The following is a 20,726-nucleotide window of genomic DNA, read 5'->3' on the forward strand; positions in this document are numbered from 1 at the left end:
CGGTTTGACCCCACAGAACCCGTGGTGCTCCCAAAGGTTTTTTCCCCTGGCGCAAGGAACCTACCCCGCTGCCCAAGCCTCCAAAAAAACTCTCACCCCAAGGGGAAAGCACCATCAGGAGACCAGATCCAAAGTTCCTCTTCTTTCACCTTCACAAGCGTGGGACACACATCACTCAGACGGCACACAATTCAGCTAGCAAGAAAAGACTACCTCACCACTAATGGGCTGTTACACCAACTGCTCTGTTTACTATTTATTTAAGCTTCAATTTCACTTTTTTATAAAACATTACAAACTTGAGTTTCCTGTTGTGGCAGAGGGAACCAAAATAAAAGAACAAAAAATGTACCAGGCAACAAACGGTTAATGGTTTATCTCGTGTGAACCTGAAATTCATCTGAACCCCTCTGCTTCTGTTGTGAGGACCTGCATCAGGTATACTGGACATCAACTATTCCCTACAGAAAGTTTGAGGTGATTCATGGAATGCTCCACTGATCTCACACCAGCTGCCTAGGAAATGCTTTCTTGAACACATCAGCACCACTGAGCATTCATTTCCACCACAAAAGAGGCCTTGGGCGCAGCAGCCAAATTAAGGGCTTGGATCTTTTCCCCACTGTAATTAACGAGAACTGGAGACTCCAAGAGGAAATTGCACTAGTCCTGTTCACATATTACAGTGAAAGCGCACGTACATTCTGCATGTACAAGCATACATCTGCTCGTAAGAAACAGCCAATGCGCATTCACTTTGCAATTGAAACCAGAGACCGGTAGCTATATAAATGCAGGGTTGGTATCACAAACTCAGCTGTATGTATGTTGAATCCGCTTCACATCTCAACCCAGATAATACAGAAGTCACTAAAAAAGATATACATCTCATGCCTGTTGCAAAAGCAGATATGATGCAGTGGCGAGAATGTTGTACTAGAACTGGGGTGGACAGAGTTCGAATCCTCCCCTAAGCTATGAAACGTACTTTTAAAGGGGCCAATTGTCCTAATTCTGACTTAATGGGGTCAGTAGTTCTTTTTCAGCCTTGCCTTTTTTACAAGACTGTTACAAGGATAAAACAGAGGTGGGGAGAACTGTATGTGCCACCCTGAGTTTCTTGGAGGAAACATAGGATAAGTGTTATCACGTTATAAAACGAAGTTTAACATGGCCATGCTAAACGCATCCCCTCCACAATTTTCCTTCACTGGTTTCTGCAGCATCAACCCTCCCCATAAAGACTAGCAGCCTCTTTCATTTCTGTTCCTGCTTATCACCCCCACCCCCAAATATGCGGCCATGCAACAAAAGTATTCAGCTAAAGTCAATTGATAATATGAAGTTTAAAAGCTATTACTGTTCTTTCAAGAAGCCCCAGAAACATAAAGGCAGCCTACCTGAAATGCAAAGCAGATCACAAGTTGATACCCCTCTGCTTGAACAGCAAACAATTTGACTGCCTCTTCTTTCCATCTATAATTTTAGAGTAAGTGTGCATACCAAACAAAAAGGCAAAAGGAAATTCTTTTCATAATTACTTATCCAATGTCTAGAATTGCCTGGTCATTCACCACTTGAATACGGATTCCAATTCACTGCATGAACCAGCCACTTAGTGCACACACCCACAACAACGCGCATGTCCATACCGACTTTCATACATTAAAAAATGATATTTTTCTTGATGTGGATGTTGATTGCTGAGCCTGATAACCCAATGACTGAAAAAAGCCCTTCCATAAGAGCTCAGTTTTCCTTACAAATGCATTTATTTCCCCACCCCAGGATATTCAAGGGCTTTAGGCTTCATATTCTTTCCAACGGTTGCAATTATTCTCCTCTCCTCCATTTTATCCTCACAGCAATCCTGTGTGGTAGGTTAGTGTGCGAATGTTTGCCTGGCCCAAGTTCACCCAGCAAGCTTCCATGGCAGAGTGGGGATTAGAACACAGGCCTCCCAGATCCCAGCCCCGATACTCTAACTACTACGCAATGTTGACTCAAAGCCAAGCATCCTCCTATGACAGAGACAGCTATTTTCCAAATTGGTACTCCCTTTAAACACTGCCACGGAAGCTCACTGGGGTCCCAAAGTGGCTTACAAACTTTTCCCCATTTTATCTTCACAACAACCTTTTGAGGTAGGTATGACTGACCCAAGGTTACCCAACAAGCTTCCACAGGTGAGTGAGGATTCGAACCAGGGTCTATCGGGTCCTCTTCCAACACTCTTAACCACTACACCATGTCAGCTTAATTTGGGCAGGAAAAGAATGGGATGGCCAACTCATTGGGCCCTTTAAATCAAAAACCACAAAACCACTGATAAGCAGCAGAGGCCTCACACCACCCCATTCCTGCACAGCCACTCCCCTCAAAAGCTGTTTGCTTTCAGTGAAGCTAGTACAACAGTGAGCAGATCAAGCATGGCACCAATCTGTGACGAGGCAGGCGACACTGTAAAAATATTGCACAGCCCAGTTTTGTGACTTGACCTGGAGGCTCATTTATATTCCATGGGTTATATTGGGTAGGCCAAGTATCCATAATCTTGCCCTCCCTGTAACCATCCTCCATCACCAGCACCCTGCATTCCCATCTTCCCAAAAGACACAGTCAATTAGCTCATAATAATGCAAGTAACACGAGCGTAAAAGTCTGCCCAGCTTTAATTAAGCAACTGCGAACCGTCTCCCACTATCGACAGAAGATCGGCACAAGCACAAAAGAACAACATTTACCAAACTGCTCCACCAGACCTTTCCTGCCCTCTCAGCATTAAGTGTTTGCAGCAGGGCTCTCCGTCGGCAAAACCAACAGCCTAAACCCACAGATGTTTTTACCTGCACTGGTGCAAGCCAGTCTGCATTGCATTATGATTTCTACAATACCATCACCGCACAGGGTGGATTAAAATAAAGGGGGTGGGAATACAAGACCCTGCCCCATGGTGTTTTACCACTGAAAGTTAAGACAGCGAGAAGGAAAAACTGAAATGAGAAATATGAAAGAAAAAGCATACTGCTGTAAATACCTGGGTTTCATTGTAATTGAGGATGAAGCTCTGTGTGTGTGTGTGTGTGAGAGAGAGTGTGAGAGAGAGAGAGAGACAGAGACAGAGACAGAGACAGAGAAATAAGCCTTGCACTCAAAAGGTGCGTTTTTCAGAGGGACTTAAAAGAAAAGAGAGCAGGTATCTCAGTAAGGAACTTCAGGCGTAATAAAGAACCAAATAGAATCAGTAGTTTCATTTAAGGCAGCAGGAGCCCTCAGGAGAGGGCGCTAGAGGTAGAGGAGCAAAAAGTTACAGTGATAAAAGGAGGAGAAAAAGGGAGTGAGGTTATAGCAAGCTTTAAAGTTGGGGGATATATTCTTTATTTACTTCATTTGTACCTGATCGTTCTCCACAGTGGGGGCCCCGAAGAAGCTTACATTATTCTCCTCTCCTCCATTTTATCCTCACAACAACCCTGCGGGAGGTAGGTCAAGCTAAGAGTATGCAACTGGCCTAGGGTCACCCAACAAGCTTCCCTGGCAGAGTGGGGCACTTTCAAGTATGCAGTCCAGTTCACAGACCCAGGAGGTTGCTTCTTTCTCCCAGCATGATTTGGAAAAAGCTGAACTGAGTGTCATTAGCAAATAAAGCCAATTCAAAGCAGCATTATTGTGTAAATAAGGATTTGGCAAGGTCTCAGGCTGCCTACCAACTAACAGGGCAACCCTATGTAAAATTACTTCAGTCTAAGACCTGTAGTCTAAGCTACAGTTTGCACTGTCCTAACCTGGCTGAAGTCAAAGGACAGCTCATTGCTCCTGAAAAGCTAATTTTTTAAGAAGCAAAACAAGATATTGATAGAATCGCATGGTATTCCAATGCTGTTTCAATAGTGCCCCCCCCTCAAGAATCTCATTGTATGTGCAGTTGACCACTTTGGCCAGACCGAACAGCATTCCTGCACTGTTCCACTCAATTATCCTCAAATTAAACACACGAAGTTGCCTTATACCGTATCAGACTATTGGGCCATCAAGGTCAGTACTTGGCAGTGGCTCCCCAGGGTCTCAAGCAGAGGTCTTTCACAACACCAACTAATTGATCCTTTTAATTGGAGACACCGGGGATTGAGCCTGGGACCTTCTGCATGCCAAGCAGATACTCTGCCTCTGCGCCATGGCCCCTCCAGCTTCCAGAGAAAGAATACTGTAGAATTTTGAGAACTGCTTAAGAGCCTTTCATGAATTAGAAAACTAAGAAACTGGGCAAAGAGGTACAGCAATCGGCACCTCACTGCAGTCTGCCTAAAAGCACCCTCCTTCCACGTATAACACCCAAACAGTAAGAGAAGAGAGTCATCTAGCAAGTCACTTTCTGTTTCTCAACCACCTTCCTCAGAACACTCCATAACAACCCATCCTGTACTTCTCCAAAGCAACATTCAAATGTCTTATTTAGACAAGCACGCTGCCAGGGCTGGAAACTGATTTCTTTTGGATTTTATAACTTGGTTTGAGTCTTTCAGGAAAAAAGGAATCAAAAACCAATTTTTTTAAAAAAAATTCACTATCTGAGTCACTCGTGACACTATTCCCTCTCGAGCAACACCCAGAAGCAACCCTTATCGCAACAGCTCTCCCCAAATCAACAAGCACTACTAATGAACAGCCAAAAATAAACACTGGGGGAAAAGTTCTTTACACAAAGGCCAATCCCAAGCTCTGCAGCCGCAAAACATTCTACCTCCCACGAACCTATTCAACAAAAAGAACGATCTCGCAGTTTTACACACACAAATACAAAGAAGAAACTAATCCAGGAGGCTGTACCATACTCAGCATAAAGCAACAACGTCCTGACAACCTAAATCACTCTGAAGCCCCACTGCAGCTGGAGACTGAAGCATGGGAGCATAGTTAAGAGTGTTGGGCCAGGATCTGGGAGAACTGGGTTCAAATCTTCACTGCCAGAGAAGCATCCTGGGAGAGAGTGAGTCAGGCTCTCTCTCAGCCTAATCTACCTTTACAAGGAAGTTGTTGTGCGGACAAAATGGAGGAGAGAATGGTGTTGGAAGCCACTATTGGTCTCCGTTGAGGATAAAAATGAAGTATCTAAATTAATAAATTAAGTTCCAGTGGTTTCAGTGGAAGAAGTTTTAATTTAGGCAGAATCATGCCTTCTGTGTTAAATACAGGGATCTGACACATAGAGGATAAAACATTCTGCATATCTATCACTCAGCATGAACTGCCACTTCAAAAATATGATCATTCAACACGAACTGCCTTGCTTCTGGCCAAGTGCATCCTCCTTGCTTCATTCAGAATACGCAGTTGAAAGTTTCCGCCTGGTGAACTGCCAGGTTCAGGCACATCAGTTTGACTAGGTCAACAAAAAAAGGCCTGCCGACACAGGAACTTGCCCTTTAAGAGAACTTGGAACTTTCAAGAGCAGAGGCGTATCACCTACTAGGAGTGCAGAAACATGTTTATATTCAGCAGCACTACACAACATTATCTAACCATCTACCTACTTTTTAAGTTTTTATCCCGCCCTCCTTTCCAAGAATTCAGGGTGTCTACACTGGTTACTGCTTTGCTTCCGAGTTCAATTCAAGGCACTAGTTTTATTTATGAAAGCCCTACACAACCTGGGACATGCATACATGAAAGCCCACCTCTACACATAGAAAGCAAATGCACCAATTAAGAACAGAGAAGCAAGCCCTGCTAACCATACCACTGTTGTGGCAGAAAAAGGACAGTGACATGTGGTGCAGTGATGAGAGTGCTACACCAGGATATGGGAGACCCAGGTTCAAACTTCCCATTTTGCCACAGAAGTTCACTGAGGCCAGTCACTCTTCTTCAGCCTGACCTATCTCAAAGGGATGCTGAGAGGATAAAATGGAGGAATGAAGAATGATGTTTTAAGTTGCTTTGGGTCTCCACTGAGGAGAAAAGCAAGATATAAAGATCTAACAAATAAAGAGAAGTAGGGCTTTCGCAGTCACAGCTTCAAACCTACTTCACAAAGATCTATGAAGCCGCGTTATATAAATTTTCAAATGGGTTATTAAACGTTATCACCAGTACTCAATCAGCTAATTAAAGATTCTAGAAGACGCTCTGCATTGGTTACTATTTGTTGATTTGAATTTTAGTGCAGTAGTTATGATTTTACTGATTCATTTAAAAAATTTACGCTTGTAATAATGCAGTATTAAAATGTTTTCAAACAACAATGTTTTCAAACAAGAAGATTCTCTCACAATCATATCATAATAAAAGCTGTTAGTGTGTAAGGTTATTTTTCCTTGCAATGGATCAACAAGCTTTCCAACATGGAATCTCTCTCAAGTTAGCGGCTAATCTCTCAGCATCAATTTGCAGTGGTTCCAAATCACCCAGGGAATCAATCACATGTGACCAAGACACTGGCCTATTTAGGTCAGTAGAAGTGATTGGGCTCCCAAGATTATCAAATTAAAGAGTAAATTAACTCATGACTGATTGAAGCGGAAAGTCTGTGTAACCACAGACTGCTGATCTGAAAGCATGGAAATGAAGATGCAATCACCATGTAGCTACAAGTCTGCTGCAACAAAGAGCCTGGTGGCACTTTAAAGATTAACAGTTTTATGATGGCATAAACTTTCACAGATTAAAGCTCACATCAAACACATAAAGTGACCTTGGGGGGGGGGAATCTTATACTTGAGCAGCAGAATAAAATACCAAAATGCTAGTGCAGACTGCTCCATATCAAACTGCAAGCATACAATTCACATATTGCAATGTTATCCCATTATTTTTAAATAGGAAAACAGTCCACACAATGCGCTCACCACCTGCAACATCACGTGGTACAGCCCATTCTACTACCTCTGGTGTTCATTCTGTTGCCTGGATAGAGAAGGCCTCAAGTTGGCAGATCTGCACAATGTATAAAACATTTATTTATACCACACCTTTCTCTTTAATGGGGACTCAAGGTGGCTTACATCATTCTCCTCTCCTCCACGTTTATCTCCACAACAACCCTGTGAAGTAGGTTAGGCCAAGAATGTGTGAGAGTGGGAATTCAACCCTGGGTCTCCCAGATTTTACCTGCTACACCATGCTGGATCTATATTTTACACTTATTCACATAAATATATATCTCACAGTCACACACAAAGTAAACATAAGTGTGGGCCACGGAAAGCAAGAAGCACCACCCATAACATGCATATGCAGTTGTGCATCAGATAAGGGGGTGGGTCCAGTGATGGGCAAGCTAAATGGAAAACATACTTAGCATAGCTCCACTTCTGCAAGAAGAGGTACAACACCTGCTGCAACACACAGCCCTTTAACATATTTTGTAAAAAAAGAATAGCATGCCTATGAAATAATGTAATGTTCAGAACATGCACAGGATTTTGTTTAATTTGCATCGCAACCTGTATCAGAAAAAACACCTTGCTTTACGTCCTGTGCATATGGAAAAGGTAGTAGGGACACAATCACCTTCACATAGCACAAGTTAACAGAAATGAGTTGTTTGAGTGACTGCTTATGCAAGGACTGTGGCACACACGGAAATCCTCCACGGGATACAACCCAAGGTAAAGAGACCATTCCAAACAACAGCAAACAGCAGTAACACAATTTGTCCTTGCTTTGCTGTGCTCACTCAACATTTCATCTAGAGCAACTGCATCTCGAACAATCCACATGCTTTCCTACACACTTCAAACTCACTGCCAAGTTTCTATTCAGGTAAGCCCTGCATTTAATCTTGATTTGACATCAAGCAGCCACTTGACGTCCCAATCCTTTTTAAATGTAATTTTCAGCACATAGTAGCGGAGTATGAGCCATTTTACTAGCATTCTCTTCATTTCACAGAAAACCATTTCTTCCTCTTCCACAAGGAGTTATAAGAGAAAGCTTCCTGATGCAAATCTCAGCCCACCTCTCCATGTCTCTCTCACTTCCCACATTCCGGCAATGTACAGTAATGCAAAGAGCAATGGAGAAAAATATTCCTAATATTTAGCAACTGAGATCCTGAAAAGGAGCTTAGTTAGGGTTAATTAAGAATGAAGTTACACTATACTATTGAATACATGTACATTTTTTCACAGAGAAAATTGGTACTTATTCCTAATTTCAATTGTTTTTTCTTTTCATCTTATTTTTTCTATCCTTTTTTCCCTTTTTTCCTTCTTTATTAGTTTTTTTATTTACTTATAAAAACTTTTCAATAATTTTTTTCTTAAAAAAAGAGATCCTGAAAAGGAGCTCCAGACACTGCTTTCATTTTCCCCAACAGCTCAACCTTTTCATTCCACTCCACGAGTCCAACTCACAGCTCGCACAGACACAACTCTGCATCCTCAAAAAAGTATTAAGTAATTCAATTAGAACTAAGAAAACCAGCAGACATATGATGATGGGTGGGGGACAAGATGAGTGGAAGTGGTATGACTTCATAGATGAGATGCGAGAAGTCAGGCAAATATATGTATAAAACCAGCAACTATGACTGACTATGCTTATATGAGTAATGTGCTTTGCTTACGTGGATTAGTACTATAAAAATACTGAAATATGAAAGAGAGAGAGCAGGAGCTAACTTCAGAAATTCACAAAACTCACACTGAAGTTGTCTAAGAAAGTGACCCAGCTTTGAGAAATTTAAAATATATGTCTCCCACACTGCAGCTCTCTGAAAATGAGGACACTTCCCTAACCAGAGAGAAACAGATACAGGAACCATATTTTAGATAACTATGACTGGAAGGCACAGATTCTCTACAGTGACATAAGCATTGTGATTCACGTATTGTGAACTGGGATGCTTTAACTAGGCCTGGGTTGGCTGTTGGCACAATAGCAGGGAGGGGGGTACAAATAGCGGAGGTCAAATTTCTTACAGGGGCTCACCTTGAGAAAGGCTGCTCAGAAGATAACCATTCAGATATTGCTCTTAAAAATATGCTACTTCTTCCAATCCTTGAAGCAGAAAGCTACGAAGATGAACTCCTTCCTTAAAGTAACCAAAACCCCAAATTTTTCTGTCCCGCAGAGGCTCAAGTTGATATCACTAGTATTCCTCTTCTCCCCCGCCCCCCACATGCAGTTAATAGTTTACATATTAGCTCCAAATATACAGCGGTAGTTAACAAAAAAAAGAGATGCAAAATCCTTTTTCTGGACTGAAAAAAACAACAATGACAGATCCCTCAGTGCCCCTTTTCATGGGTTTTCAGCATATAAATCAGCCAGATATCTTTCTTCATTTCACTGCTCGATTCCCCTCTCACACAGGCAGATAACACAGAATTGCATATGCACAATCCTCCAAACCGAATCTGGGACACAAACCTTGTTTGCTTTAAGCAAAGGCCGTACTTTGCAATATGCCAGTGAAAACTGGAGGTCAAAGTGGGAGAGAGGAACCCAGAGAGACATATGCATGTCTAACAAGATACTAGATCTCAAACAGACAGGGAAAGGAAAGCCAAGAAGTAGTATGCATGCAAGACCATCTTTTAGGAAAGACACAAAGAACAGTCTAGCAATAAGGGCACCTTAAAACATAAAAATAACATAAACATCCCTGGGGGTGGAGGGGAAAATTGGGGGTAAGGAAAAGAAGAGATGCCGTCAACATCTTTCCCCCCCCCCCCGTTGATTCCACTTCCCCCTCTTTTTAGACATCCAGTCTAACCAAGATTTCTGAAGAGCTCCAAAGCTCACTCAACATTCAGTATCATTTTGGTTGGTCTTAATTCAAACGTATGACACGCACTCCTCCTGTGTCCCTTCAACCAAGGCAGCCTTCTTGGAAAGGCACAATGAAACAGGAGTCCAGTAGCACCTTAAAGGCAAACTAAAACATACACGTACCCACACCAATATAGATATGTGTGTGTTTGTGTCCAAACATACACACACACACGTGTGTGTGAATATATATGATATATAATAAACACACACACACACGTATTATCGCCTACTGGGCTCCTGCTTCGTTTTTCGTGCTGCAACTGAGTAGACTAACACAAATATCTCACCTGGAATTAACACGATGGAAGACAGGAGATGAACAGAAGTAAAAAGAAAGGAACGAAGGAAGAGCTGAAGAGAAACCCAGGCGGGATCAAAGGACTTTGAAGAGCCTGAAAATATCCGAAAGTGCTGAGGGAAGTACAATAAAGATTAAAGGGGAATGCTTCTAGCTAAAGAGAGGGAGACCACCCCCCAAAACCCTGAAGTGGAGAGAGAGGGAGAGAGACGCTCCCGGGAAGCGGCTAAGTAAGAAGCAACTGTCGAGGAAACTTGTTAAGTTCCCCCACACACACTCCTGAGAGGAAACGCGCGCACACCTGAGGCAGGTGAGGGGAAAAGGGCCCACCTGGCTCCTCACCTGGCCGCCCTCCCTTCACCTCGCGCCGCCTCCTTGTCCCTCAGAGTCCCTTCGGGGCTGCTGAAGGTCCCTGTCGCCGTCGCCACCGCCGGAAGCCCCGCAGCTGGGAGGGGAGGGGAACCGCGCGGCATGACGGGACTTGTAGTCCTCGACAGAAGGGTAGGCGAGGCTACGCCCCTGGAGGGGACTAAGGAGAAGCCACAGGTGAGAGCAGGGAGGGGTTCGGTGGGCGGAGCCAGAAGGCTGGGAGTGCACATCAGAGAATCGAAGGGCGGATGCGCTGGCACCGGTTCTGGTTGCCCCGAGCGGCGGAATTTAAGCTGTCGGTGCCGAATGAATGGCTTGTTAAAAACAGAGAAGAGGGTTTTTTCGGGAGGGGGGGGATTCCTTAGAAACTGGTGAATTTATTGTGTGTGGTTTTATTTTTTATATATATAAAAAGGGCGCAAAAACTTACAAAAAGAATAGATTTATGCCTGGGGAAAAATAGACTTTCCGTGACTCCTTAAAGGCTATTAAATGTGCAGTGTGTTCGTGTTTAGAAAAAGGAGACAAGATCCCCAAAGTGAATAATGTTGCGACTAAAAAACTGCGAAGAGTTTTTATGACCCCTTAAAAGCAGCGAATTTGCTCTGTGTGTTTTTTTAAAAATACTGGAAAATCTGCAGAATTAATTTCGTTTAATTTATTGCATTTCTAGCCCGCCCTCCCCGCTGAGAGCGAGTAACAACATTAATAATATTACAATGACATACAATACAGTATAAAATCAATACTAATTACGAGATATGAAATTAAAATGAATGACTGAAAAACAAAAACTTGCAAATTTCACTTTGGCAGCAGTGGACCACTTTCTCTGACCCCCCAGTAAACCTGTTAGAGCCCACGCCTCTGTGGCTTTACTCAGGCGTAAACTCCACTGCATTCTAGGGGACTTTACTCCTAAGTATGAATCATATTTGCAGCCCTGGACTTTACAGATGCCACAAGAATCTTTGTTGGTTTTGCCTTTATAACTTGCCAGCTTGAGAAAACTGAGTTAAGAGAGGTGGAGGATTTTAAGAGGCTTTTTTTAAATCTGGAAAATGAAAGGGGGGTGGTCTTCTTATTCCATTTTGTTACTACTGGTTATCATTTAGATTGTCTTTTTCATTCTGAACATTGCCTGTTGCATATGCTTCCATGGATCTGGGGGAAGGGTGGGATGAAAATACACTACATAAATCATAAAGCTGCTCGCCCTTAAGGCGCTACAAGACTCCTGTTCATTTTCACTGTGACAGACTAACAGTACAGCTCCAAGCAGTGCTACACCAGCCTAAATCCATGGGCTTAGACTGCAGAAATTCTGAGTGAGGTGGCATTACAACGCAGCTACTACACATCACTAATTTTTAAAAATAAAAGCATCCTTGGCAGGTTTGTAAAAGCTTAGAGAAAAGGTCACCTCCTCATTTTGACATAAAGCATGCCCATTTGTTTTTAGAATTCTAGCCCCCCCCCCCCCAAACACACACACACACAGAAGAATGGTACTAGATGAACCATAAAAGGTCATTTAGCCATGCTGTTAATCAGGGCTTTTTTCCTGGGAGAAGAGGTGGTGGAACTAAGTGATGGAACAATGATGTCACTTTGGGTCAGCTGGAACAAGGGGGGAGTTTTTTAAAGTTTAAATCGCCCTTGGCAAAAATGGTCACATGGCTGGTGGCCCCGCCCCTAGATCTCTAGACAGAGGGGAGTTTAGAATGCCCTCCACGCCACATGGCGCGGAGGGCAATCTAAACTCCCCTCTGTCTAGAGATCAGGGGGACCAGGCCACCAGCCATGTGACCATTTTCAAGAGGTGCCGGAACTCCATTCCACCGTGTTCCTGCTGAAAAAAAGCCCTGCTGTTAATAATAGGAATTTGGTTACCAAGAATCTGCATATGTATAAATAAATCATGAGAACAGATACTATCTGCTATTCTCTGAAAAATATTGTAAGGTGCTCCAGCCTTGAATTATGGTATTTCCTTTCCTTGAAATGCAAGTGCCAATAACTTGTTTTAGAAAAATACATCTGCCACCCACTTTGAGTTTGGAGGATCAACTTTGGTTCACTTTAATCTCCCCTCCCCCCACCCTGCTTCCTTGGGAAAAAAACAACAGAGAGATTAACTTTCTCCTCTGAATGCATAAGAAGTATTGCCAACTGCCAACCTTACAAATGTATGACTCAGGTAGCAGCGACGCCAACATGATTTCTTTTTTTATTTGACTTTCAAGGTATTGTTTTAGCCTTAAGGGGTAACAAGTAAGAAACTCCTTTAATCTGTTTTAAAAAGCGAGCCTATCAGCCATGACAACTAAGCAGTCCTGATGACTAGAGTGTAAATGAAATCTGAGAACTCAGCAACAAATTAGGAAGTCCCCAGTTTGAATCTTGCTTCTGCTGGGAATGTTCTGGGAGTCCTCCGTCTGCAATACAGTACTAATAATACTGACCAGCCTTATAAGGTTGTTGTTGTTGTTGTTGTTGATGATGATGATGATGATGATGATGATGATGGAAGATTTAAAAGATCATGTTTGTGAAGTACCACGAACAGAGTCAGAAAGTGCTTTACTTCCTAAAGTACGTTCCATCTAATCTAGCCTTTGGGTGTGCAAAAAAAAAATGGTGAAAAAACGACATTGCAATAAACAATCCTGTAGTTGCAATAAGACAGAAAGTGACTGCCAGGAACAGAAGAACAGCATTGCAGCATTTTCTAAATATTGACAGAAATGGCACTGCTCATACCCATAATCCCATCACAGACACAGTCATTGACTATGTAGCTTTCCCCATGTTACAGAATATGCAACAGGTACACATAATACACATAGTATATTTGTTTATTTAGGACATTTTTATCTTGTCTTTCCTCTCCAAGGAGCTCAGGGCACCACACGCTGTTCTTCTCTTCTCCATTTTATCCTCACAACAATCTTGTGAGGTAGATTCTCACAGGTCCAGAGTCACCCAGTATGCTTCCATGGGGATCACAATCAGGACCACAATCTGAACCTGAGTATCTCAGATCTTAGACCAACAGACAAACCACTAATCTACAGGGGAAAGGAGCAAGAGTCCAGTAGCACCTATAGGACTAACAAAATTAGTGGTAGAGTATGAGCTCTCATGAGCCGCAGCTCACTTCTTCAGTATCTGAAGAAGTGAGCTGTGGCTACTGGACTCTTGCTCTTTTCCACTGCTATAGACAGACTTAACGTGGCTAGCCATCTTGATCTATCACTACTCTACAGTGACAGGATCCCAGGGCGAGCATTGGAGAAAAGTGTTGCTGGAGAGCTGCCAAAGCTCGCCAGCCTAGGGAATGCCCATTGCTGGGAAGCAGCTCTAACCACTGTAGTCTGTGTCTCAGGGGACTGCTATGGGGCCCCTTGGAAGGTCTGGAGCTGCCCCCCCCCAACTTCCACTGATGCACACACCGCTATTTTAGTTGGAGACAGTGGCTCTTCCTCCCCCACCCCCTACCAGTATGCTGCTAACCACAGGTCCCCTGCTAAAAGAAATGAGCTACCAGGGATACTTACTAGGATCAGCAGCTGTTAACGAGTGGGAGAGAGCAGGAGAGGGAGTGTTGGCAGTTGCTCCTACCAGTGGCAGCCCCTTGTTTGCCTGGACAAAGAGAAGCAATATGGACTAGGAACACCAATTGCTGTTTGCTTGTCTGCTGCACCTAGAAAGGGAGGTGGGGCACTGGGTAGCATCCTGCCAAGTGACCCTTGAAACCTTAAATGGGTTTATTTATTTTGATATATTTATATCCTCCTTTTCTCTGCAATGGGGACACGAAGTGGCTTAGTGTCTTTCTCACCGCCTCCATTTTACATTTTTTTTACATTTTACATTTTGACAAATAATCCCACACGGTGGGTTAGGCTGAGAGTACCTGACTGGCCAAAGGTTACCCATCAACCTTCCGTAACAGAGCAGGGATTTGAACTCAAGTCTCCCAGATCTTAGTCCAACACTAACTGCTACACACGTCTGGTTCTACCTACCTATGCAGTCTGCATATCCACTAACCTTAAGGTGTGGGTTGGCCTTGAGCCTCTTCTTTCATCTCCCAGATAGCGTCAGAACTGTATCCTTGGGTTACAAAACCTTTTTTTTCTTTCCTCATTATCATGCTACCAGTGTTGTCTATCCTTCATCTTGAGAGTCGCATGGATGTAAACACAGGCAAACTATGGGAACAGTGAAAATCCAGGAGATTTCACTCCAGGCCATAGTTAATAAGTAACCTGCTGCAGTTAACAAAAGCCAGAGAACCATCTGACCTTGCAGAACTGAATGTTATTGACTAGTAGAATAACAGGCTGTATAGGTATCAAGGGAGGGTAAAGCCTGGAAAGAGCATGATTAAAGGATAATGTTGTGGGAATGCTCCAAAAAGCCCCACTCCACTTTGGATGCCAAACCGGAGCCAACGTGCTGTGTGGAAGCAACATGAAAGTGGTATATTAGTTTTCTTCAAGGACCAACATTACAAAAACAATGTGCAAGCTGTCATATTCTGCAGAACTCTACATTAAGCCAGATGTACTGTCGAAGGCTTTCACGGCCGGAGAACGATGGCTGTTGTGGGTTTTCCGGGCTGTATTGCCGTGGTCTTGGCATTGTAGTTCCTGACGTTTTGCCAGCAACTGTGGCTGGCATCTTCAGAGGTGTAGCACCAAAAGACAGAGATCTCTCAGTGTTTTTGCCATATATCAAAGGAATTACTGATCAGATGGGAAAGCTTATGAAAAAGCATAACCTTCAAGCAGTATTCAGACCCACCCGAAAAATACAACAGATGCTACGATCAGCAAAAGACAGTAGAGACCCCCTCACCTCTGCAGGAGTATACCGTATACCCTGCAGCTGTGGACAAGTTTACATCGGGACCACAAAGCGTAGCATCCAGACAAGAATAAAAGAACATGAAAGACACTGCAGACTTGGACAACCTGAAAAATCAGCAGTGGCTGAACATAGCCTAACTCAAACAGGGCACAGTATCTTATTCCAGGACACCAAAATACTGGACAACACTTCCAACTACTTTGTCAGACTGCACAGGGAAGCCATTGAAATTCACAAGCATAAGCAAAACTTCAACAGGAAAGAAGAAACCTTAAGAATGAACAGAGCATGGTTTCCAGTTCTGAAAAACACCAGGCTAACAAAACATTCTATCCCCGACAATAGCCCTGCAGAGAAGATTAGCACATCAAGTACCAATCCATATGCAAAAGAACCTCCTCAGGATACAGTGAAGCCTCCCGCCATTAACATTCCACACCCTGGGAAACTCTTACAGGATGACTCAGCTCAACCCCACCCCTCCTGAGTAGATACAAATGACCTACATCTTTTCCACACTGTGACACTGACAGATCTCTGTCTTTTGGTGCTACACCTCTGAAGATGCCAGCCACAGCTGCTGGCGAAACGTCAGGAACTACAATGCCAAGACCACGGCAATACAGCCCGGAAAACCCACAACAGCCATTAAGCCAGATGTTCATTCCCAAAAATAATGTGCAGGGGGATTTTTCCAGGCATAATGAGAAAGACCCGGTCTATAGCTTCTAGACTCTTAAAATACAGGCTGTGTTGCAGACTCACAGCGTAATTCTATCAGAGTTGCCCACTTGTAAACCCATTGATCTGGGGTGGAGCTGTGGCTCAGTGACAGAGCATCTGCTTGGCACGCAGCAAGTCCCAGGTTCAATCCCTGGAATCTCCAGTTTAAAGGATCAGATAGTGGGTGATATGAAATATCTTGACCTGGGACCCTAGAGAGCCACTGCCAGTTTGATTCAGTATAAGGCAGCTTTGGGGGTTCGTGGGTGATTTAAATAGAGTGTAACTCTTCTTAGGAGGGCACTCCTGATGACATTACATGGTGTTGGGTGCAAAGCAGACGATGCATAAAACACTTCAGGGACACAGAATCAATAAAAAAAATAACCACACACTTTCTGATAATATAAAGTCCGGCAGTTGATCATGAACTGGAACACACAGATTCCTTAAAAGGTAGACCGCAGGAGAAAAACAAGGGTAGTCATCAACAAAGGCAAAGATTAATTTCAAATGACACACTAGGAAATACAGTCAGTAGAAGCCAAATGGATATCACCTTGTGAATAATTTTGGGGGACTTGAATGCTAGCGCATTATTTTGAGATAGTTTGGTTGGTCTTAATAAAAAAGTTATTACACAACTTTCCCATTTCTTAGTATCAGATGTGCTGCAATGGTGTAGTCCTCCGTACATCCAGAAGGTGGCTCTGTTGAATTAAGAAACCTCCATCTTTTTGGACAGATACCAAATTATCTACAGGAAACAGCCAGTTGAATTCCAAGATAGGTCTTCACTGAAATAACAAGGATGCAAACACTGGGAAAGGTGAGTTAAATTTTTTTAAAATCTAATGGCACCTTAATGACTAACAACTTTTATTTTTTATTTACTTTATTTATGTAAAGCCTTTAGGAGAACTCATTTGCAGCTATGGAGTTGGATGTCATCAATATGCAGATGACACCCAACTCTGTATCTCGCTATCCAGGTCCCCGCGGGATGCAGTAGAAATCTTAGATCACTGCCATGGTGAAATGGCTGAAAAAGAACAAATTGAAATTGAACCCAGACAAGACTGAAGTGACGCTTGTTGGGAAGGCAGAGATCTTGAAGGACATTGTACTCCCCACGTTTGAGAGAGTTCGTCTGACCCCTGCAGACTCGATTAAGAGCCTAGGGATTATACTGGATCCAGTGCTACTATTAGAAAAACAAGTTAAGGCAGCCACAAAAAATGCTTTCTACAACCTTACTCTAGCCTGGAAGATGGCTTCTTACCTCGACACAGCCAACCTAGCCACCTGGATCTATGCTATGGTAACATCAAGGCTTGACTGTTTGTAATGCACTATACATAGGCCTCCCATCTAAGTTAACTAGGAGACTCCCTCCCTATGTTCCTCCATGGCAGCTTTGCTCATCTGAACAGGGTCTCCTGCAGGTGCCACCCTGCACATGGGCGAAATCAACAGCAGCCTGTATACGAGCTTTCTCTGTGGTGGCCCCTACCCTGTGGAACAGCCTGCCTGATGAGGTCAAGAGAGCCCCCCCCCTCTCCTGGCTTCCCACAAATGATAAAAAACTGAATTATTTAAAAAGGCTTTTTACTCAGATAGAAGGACTATATTGTAGGGAGGGAGTCTCAGATGCTTTGCTAATGAGTTAGGGACCATAGACTTCACCTTGTTGCCTTACGTATTATCTGTTGCTTTAAATATGTACTCCTATGTACTACCTGTGCTTCATGTTGTCTTATATCAGTCCTAGAATTGATTATGTTCTCTTTCATCATTTCTTCAACTCTGTATTGTATCCTTGCTCATGCTGTGTCTTTGTAAACTTGCATGTATTTACCCTATGGCATTATTTATGGAAATGTCCTTGTGTAATCCACCTTAAGTCTCAGTGGGAAAGGCAGACTAGAAATGATATAAATTTTAAAAATTAAAAAAAATTCAAGGCTTTCGTAAGTCACTTCTCATCTCTTCAAATATGTGAAGGGAAGGTCATCATAACTATAAATTCCTCTTATGGGGAAGTTTACAAAGGGGCGAGGTGAAGAGTTAAGGCACAGAAGCTGAGTGCGAATTCTGTCATGAATATTTCAAGTGCAAATTCTCTGCATAATGAAAAAAGGGAGGTGCTGCACTAGAAAGGTTAGGTGTGAATGTTGTCATCAATCAACAGAATTAGCAGTAACACTCAAGGCATTTGAAGGAGGACTATTCTACAGAGAGGAATGTTTTCTTAAGCCCTTCATTCTACTTTGAAGTGCCAAATCTTGTCAAAATGTTTCTTTACATAAACAATACTTACTACCGACATAAGGCAGAGTTGAAGAAGGATGCAGTTGTACTCCTGGACGCCCTTCCAAACTGTTGGCTTGTTGGTTGTTGTGGGTTTTCCGGGCTGTATTGCCGTGGTCTTGGCATTGTAGTTCCTGACGTTTCGCCAGCAGCTGCCAAGACCACGGCAATACAGCCTGGAAAACTCACAACAACCATCGTTCTCCGGCCATGAAAGCCTTCGACAATACATTGGCTTGTTGCCAAGATGGGTAAGTGGCAGGTTTGTGGCAACATCCTTTTTCCAGTTCTCATAATTCACACCAGTATTGTGATTGTCTAATCAAGCTCCAAGGAAGATGACAACCCTAGGATGGAAACACTTCCTCCATCACTCATTCTTCCACTCTTGAGTTTACATAAGAACTACCAGACTCAGAGAAGAAGGGCTGACAAATTAGCAAATGGGTTATTGCTAGTCAAAAAAGGAAATGTGGAGCAGTGGTTAAAGTGTCAGACTAGGATCTGGGAGACCCCGAGTTCGAATCCTCACTCCACTGTGGAAGCTCACTGGGCCGCAGTGCTCAGAGGCGCCTGGACTGGTGTCCTGAGTTGTCAGAAAGGTAAACATGTAAGTATTTTAAGTAAATAAATACTTTCCCACATCAGAGACCCAGAGCCAGCATGAAATTAAAGGATGACGAAACACAAAAATTAAATAAAGCACTTAAAAGGATGAGACAACACTAACATTTGGGGCACTAACATCTAGCACAAAGTAAACAAAGTTGACATTCAGAAGTCATCTCAACTTCCCCTCCACCTCACCCTCCACAAGGAAAATTAGCCCACACTGGGACTAATACTTATATGCTAGCATGAATAGTTGCAAAATAGTAAAATAATCTAGATGTATACCTTTGTGCAGATTCTTATCAGAGAGAGATTTTGGGACCAGGGTTTTTTGTTGTTTTAATTATGACCGTTTTCTAAAAGGCTTTGTTTAACACATATATTTAGATTAACCTGCTTTGGCTAGGGAGTTGATTGTATTTCTTGGACCCCAATAGGTGGTGCTGGATTAACTCGTGACAACTACTAGCTGTTCAAAGGCATGTGTGAGGCATCAACATTATGTAACTACCTGTCACTGGGACAAAGAAAGATTGCTGGACAGGTCACCCGTGAGTGACACCTTGATTACTCATTTTATTACAGAGCGTCACAAATTCTTTCATGTTGACAAAAGCATTTCTGGTGTCGATTGAAAAGTCATTTTTAAAAAATCAAAACATAATACCGCCACCATCTTGTTCTTATGATCCATAACTGCTCTCCTAAAGCCAGAACTCACTTTTTAAAACAGGGCATACACTATCGAGATTCATTCCATTATTAACCAGCTTTTGAAGTTACTTTCATTCCTTTTTGCCACTACTATCCCTAGGAGTGGAGTGGCCATTTCCCTTACAGGGAAAATTCCTGGTGTGAGCAGGATTTCTTAGCTTACATGCCGGATCAGCTGGGGCAGGTCTTTCAGTATGCGATGAATCATTCTCTGCAAAACAAAGTTCCAGCCACAATATCTTACCAGTTCATCCATTTCATCCTTAAAAATGAAGATTTCCCGCTACCAAAAATTAAAAAACCTAAGCTCAAGTCTGTTAATTTCAAACAACAAAGTTTTTGGTTTTTAACCAAAAAGGCTTATTTTATATCTTGACCTTTCTTCTTACATACATGGCCTTCTCAAGTGATTTCCCAAACCCTGGCGCTTTTAAACTTCAAATCAAGTTCTGAGATTCAAAACCACTCAGTTGATATCAATTTATCTAACGCTAAACTGGCCTTTGTATGGAGGACAAATTGACAACATCAACAGGCAAAGTGGGGTGTTCCAATCTATTTGGATGGCTCCCTGGGTATGCAAAAAAATAGGAGTTTGGAAATTAACCAAAAGAAAAAAGGGGGAAACAGTTTAATGGGGAACTAAATATGCTCCTGAAAGGATAGAAGGTTGAAAAGAGCCTTTAACTGATATTAAGGGCAAAAAAAGGAGGGGTGGGTGGACCAGTGCCTGTGCAAGGTCCAGAGAGCATAGAGAATTCAGGAGATGCCAATTGGTGGAATGGGATTTCCAAACGGTTCCCCCTCTGTGTTCCCTTTTTTGCCTTTACCATCACTTAAAGCTCAGCTGCTCTCAACATTCCATCCCTCATGGACTATATTGAGACCTTAAAGTAGGGCTTCCACCTTGTTTCAACTAAGATCCATCTCCAATATTTCATCAAAAGGATCCAACTTTCTCTCAAAGGTAGCCTTGTATAAATAAAAAGGCTTTTCAAGTACCTCCGAATCCTGGCTTGAAGCTCCTGGCAACCGTTAGAAGATG

General features: G+C 42.8%; 1 protein-coding gene and 1 long non-coding RNA gene across 4 annotated transcripts in view; both read right to left on the minus strand.

The window, feature by feature from the left end:
• Positions 1-10,501, minus strand: part of PHACTR4 (phosphatase and actin regulator 4) — a 95,557-nt gene extending 85,056 nt beyond the window's left edge. The window contains exon 1 of one of the 3 annotated variants that reach the window (XM_054999187.1): positions 10,418-10,501. The gene's annotated coding sequence lies outside the window, so the exon portion shown is untranslated. Of the gene's footprint in view, positions 1-8,931; positions 8,954-10,405 lie in introns of those variants that run through there. The other 2 variants (XM_054999188.1, XM_054999190.1) reach the window with 2 other exon arrangements.
• A 1,780-nt stretch (positions 10,502-12,281) lies between these two features.
• LOC129343662 (uncharacterized) lies at positions 12,282-14,621 on the minus strand. Its single transcript, XR_008598312.1, has 3 exons — positions 14,501-14,621; positions 14,005-14,089; positions 12,282-13,060 (listed from the first exon to the last, which is right to left on the minus strand). It is a non-coding gene; the product is annotated as an uncharacterized LOC129343662 (long non-coding RNA).
• Positions 14,622-20,726: the final 6,105 nt, after the last annotated feature.

This window comes from Eublepharis macularius, chromosome 15 (genome assembly GCF_028583425.1).
Source record: "Eublepharis macularius isolate TG4126 chromosome 15, MPM_Emac_v1.0, whole genome shotgun sequence".
NCBI lineage: Eukaryota > Metazoa > Chordata > Lepidosauria > Squamata > Eublepharidae > Eublepharis > Eublepharis macularius.